Source organism: Otolemur garnettii, unplaced genomic scaffold, assembly GCF_000181295.1.
Source record: "Otolemur garnettii isolate 467f Iridium unplaced genomic scaffold, OtoGar3 scaffold00043, whole genome shotgun sequence".
In the NCBI taxonomy this organism is placed as follows: domain Eukaryota; kingdom Metazoa; phylum Chordata; class Mammalia; order Primates; family Galagidae; genus Otolemur; species Otolemur garnettii.
Genome location: NW_003852438.1, coordinates 10,921,439 through 10,926,236, shown reverse-complemented (window position 1 = coordinate 10,926,236; position 4,798 = coordinate 10,921,439).

Below are 4,798 nucleotides of genomic sequence, written 5' to 3'. Positions count from 1 at the left end.
CTGAAACAGAGTCTCACTATGTCACCCTCTGTAGAGCACTGTGGCATCACAGCTCACAGCAACCTCAAACTCTTGGGCTTAAGCAATTCTGTTGCCTCTGCTTTTCAAGTAGCTAGGACTACAGGTGGGGATAGGATTTTAGTATTGCTCAGGCTGGTCTCAAACCCCTGACCCTAAAGGATCCTCCCACCTTGGCCTTCCAAAGTGCTAGGATTACAAGTGTGAGCCACCATCACTGGCCCTGGTGGGATTTTTAAGGAAATAAGGGAAGAGAGTGAGGATATGGAGAAGGGTAGGACACTAGCAGGAGGAAGTGTAGGGCAGACACTGCTAGCCTGTGCAGATAGCCTGATCTTGCCTACTCCATCTCCTTCCTCTGTCTCCCAGGCCTTGTGGAGCCAGTGGCTTTGGAGAGAGGTACTGACTGAAAGCTTGAGCACCTGACTTTTTTTTTTTTTTTGAGACAGAGTCTCACTTTGTTGCTCTCAGTAAAATGCTGTGGTATCGTACCTCACAGCAACCTCAAACTCTTGAGCTCAAGTGATCCTCTTGCCTCAGCCTCCCCAAGTAGCTGGGACTATAGGCACCTGCCACACACCTGGATTTTTTTTTTTTTTAGAGACAGGGTCTTGCTCTTGCTCAGGTTGGTCTTGAACCCATGAGCTCAGGTGATTCACCCACCTCAGACTCCCAGAGCACTAGGATTACAGGTGTGAGCCACCACGCCTGGCCAAGCACCCTGATCTTTGTAAGGGTTTTCCCTGGGGTCTTATGCCTCAGCAGAAGTCCTGGCACAGTCTCTCACCCTTTGCAGCCAGCCTTGGCTGGTGATGGTGAGCCTCATACAGGTTTTTGGTGAGATCACAAATCCAACTCTGACCAGCACTGCTCTGTGCCCACTGGCTTAACCCTCTCTAGCACCTATGTCCTGCCTCAGAGCACAGAGCTATCCTGACCTCAATTCTCTTCTACCTGACAGTGCCACACAGCTATAGCCCAGCTGGTCACCTGGGCAAGCAACAGTCTCCTCTACAAGAAGGGTGACACCGGCCAGGTAATGAAGGCAGTTGGCTGATACGACTTTCAGGAATGGGCAAAGCAGGCAGGACCCCTGCTCTCTGCATCATAAGCCTTGTTTTTTGTTTTTTGTTTTTTGTTTGAGACAGAGCCTCAAGCTGTCCCCCTGGATAGAGTGCTGTGGCATTACAGCTTACAGCAACCTCCAACTCCTGGGCTCAAGCGAGTCTCCTGCCTCCACCTCCCAAGTACCTGGGACCACAGGCGCCCGCCACAACGCCCGGCTATTTTTTGGTTGCAGCCGTCATTGTTGTTTGGCGGGTCTGGGCTGGGGATTTGAACCCACCACCTTAGGTGTACGTGGCTGGCACCTTAGCCGGTTGAGCTATAGGTGCCGAGCCTTGTTTTGTTTTTTAGAGACAGAGTCTCACTTTGTCACCCTCGGTAGAGCACCGTAGTGTCACAGCTCATAGCAACCTCCAACTCTTGGGCTTCGGTGATTGTCTTGCCTCAGCCTTCCAAGTAGCTGGGACTACAGGTGCCCACCACAATGCTTGGCTATTTTTGGTTGCAGTTGTCATTGTTGTTTAGCAGGCCGGGGCCGGATTTGAACCTGTCAGCCCTGATGTATGTGGCCATCACCCTAACCACTAAGCTACAGGCACTGAGCCCAGACGTAACCTTTAAAAAATTTTTTTTCTTTTTAGGGGCACCACCTATGGCTCAAAGGAGTAGGGCACCAGCCCCCTATGCAGGAGGTGGTAGGTTCAAACCCAGCCCTAGCCAAAAACTACAAAAAAAAAAAAATTTTTTTTGGCTTTGTTTTGTTTTGCTTAAAAAGGCTGGTCTAGGCCGGGCACAGTAGCTCTCGCCTATAATCCTAGCAATCTGGGAAGCGGACGCAGGTGGATCACCTGTGTTCAGGAGTTCAAGACCAGCTTGAGCAAGAGTGTGACCCCATCTCTTAAAAAAAGAAAAAAAATAGGCAGCACCTGTGGCTCAAAGGAGTAGGGTGCTGGCCCCATATGCTGGAGGTGGCGGCTTCAAACCCAGCCCCAGCCAAAAACCACACACACACACAAAAAAATAGCTGGGCATTGGCAGGCATCTGTTGTCCCAGCTGCTTGGGAGGCTGAGGCAAGACTATCTCTTGAACCTGGGAGTTTGAGGTTGCTGTCAGTTATGGTTGGTGCCATGGCACTCTACCCAGGGTGACAAAGTGAGACTCTGTCTCCAAAAAAAAAAAAGAAAAAGAAAAGAAAAGAAAAAAGAAAAATCAGATGGTCCTCACCCTCCTGGATCCTATATCTAATGGGGAAAACTTGCTCAGCTAGACAATGGCAAAGGAAGTATTATTGTCATTGCTGCTGTTCGTCATGATTTTGGGTACTTGGAATATTTAGGAGTATTCCTTTGTTTATGGTATCTTCTCTTCATTGGCTTATATATGGCTCCCTTATTTGTTTTGTTTTTTGAAACGGAGTCTCACTATGTCACCCTCTGCAGAGTGCTGTAGTGTCACAGCTCACAGCTACCTCAAACTCTTGGGCTTAAGCAATTCTCTTGCCTCAGCCTCCCAAGTAGCTGGGACTACAGGCACCTGCCACAACACCCAGCTATTCTTTGGTTGCAGTTGTCATTGTTGTTTGGCAGGCCCGGGCTGGGTTTGAACCCACTGAGCTAAAGGCACTGAGTCTATTTGTTTGTTTTTAATAATGATTAAGCATCATTATTAACCATTCACCCAAAACAAGAACTAGAATCTTGATAAGCACATACATGTATTATACATATGCACCCTACATCTTCCCCCTTGCCCCCCTCCGCCCTAGGTAAATGTGATCCTGAACTGAATTTTGTGTTCCCTCTTTGTTTTCTTTTTTGAACAATTTTGTCTTACCTATATATATTCCAAAAGTATATATAATATATATATGTATAGGCTCGGTACCCATAGCACAGTGGTTATGGAGCCAGCCACATACACTAAAGGTAGCAGGTTCGAACCCTGCCTGCCAGCTAACCAACAATGACAACTGCAACAAAAAATAGCCAGGCATTGTGGTGGGCACCTGTAAGTCCCAGCTACTCGGAAGGCCGAGGCAAGAGAATCACTTGAGCCCAAAAGTTTGAAGTTGCTGTGAGTTATAACGCCACAGCACTCTACCCAGGGCGACATAGTGAAACTGTCTTGCTTTGTTGTCCTGGGTAGAATACTGTGGCATTATCATAGTTCACAGCAACCTCAAACTCTTGGGCTCCAGTAATCCTCTTGCCTCTGTTTTTCTATTTTCAGTAGAGATAATGTCTGGGTCTTGCTCAGGCTGGTCTGAAACTCCTGACTTCCAGCAATCCATGCACTTTGGCTTCACAGAGTGCTAGGATTACAGGTGTGAGGCACCATGCCTGGCCTACATTTTTATTCTTAGGGTTTTTTGGTGGGACATTAATTTTTTTGTTGTTATCATTTGCTTTTAATTTTATAAAAAGGGGCTTGGTGCCTGTAGCTAAGCAGTTAGGGCACTGGCCTCATGCACCAGGGCTGGGTTAAAAAAAAAAAAAAAAGATTATAAAAAGGTTTCCAGGCTCGGTGCCTGTAGCTTAGCAACTAGGGCGCCAGCCACATACACTAGAGCTGGCAGGTTCGAATCCAGCCCAGGCCTGCCAAACAACGATGACGACTACAAATAGCCAGGTGTTGTGGTGGGCGCCTGTAGTCCCAGATACTTGGGAGGCTGAGGCAACAGAATGGCATAAGCCCAAGAGTTTGAGATTGCTGTGAGCTGTGATAGCACAGCACTCTACCAAGGGTGACAAAGTGAGACGACTCTGTCTCAAAAAAACAAAAAAGGTTTCCATGCCTTGTATAATCTTCTGGGATTTTTTTTTTTTAATGAGACAGAGTCTCACTCTATTGCCCAGGCTAGGGTACTATTGCATTATAGCTCACAGAAACCTCAAACTCTTGGGCTTAGGTGATCCACTTGCCTCAACCTCCTAAATAGCTGGAACTATAGGCACCTGCCTCAACACCTCTCTAGTTTTTCTATTTTTAGGAGTGATGGTCTCTCTCTTGCTCAGACTGATCTCAGACTCCCGAACTCAGGCAATCTACCCACCTCAGCCTCCCAGAGTGCTAGATTACAGGTTGTAAGCCACTGCACCTGGCCCTCTTCTGAGACTTTTTTTGTTTACTTGATATGTGACATATTTTATCATTAAGATTCATCCCTATTGGGGTGGCACCTGTGGCTCAAAGGAGTAGGGCACTGGCCCCATATGCCAAAGGTGGCAGGTTCAAACCCAGCCCTGGCCAAAAACTGCAAAAAAGAAAAAAAAAAGATTCATCCCTATTATTGTCACTGTGATGGTTCACTCGTGTTGACTAGTATTTCTTTGTACCACTAATTTATTCATTTGTTCATTCTATCAATGAAGAATGCTTCTAGTTTTTTGCCATTGTGAAGTGTGTTGCTGTAAACACTCTTGTGCATGCCTCCCAGTGTGTGTAGGGAGAAGTTTCTCTTGGGTATGTAAGGGAGAAGTGAAGTTCTGGAGTCGGAAAGGGTGTAGTTTGTGGGTACTTACAAGATGGTGCTGTACTATATTCTGTATTATATTCCCAGCTGCAGTCATAGTTGTCTGCTACTTTGTATCTTCAATCACATCTGCATCCAAGTATCTGCTGCCAAAGTCCCTGTTCTTTCTTTCTTTCTTTTTTTTTTTTTTTTTTTTTTTTGCAGTTTCTTAGGAATGACCTGAGTACTGAAAACAAGTTGTG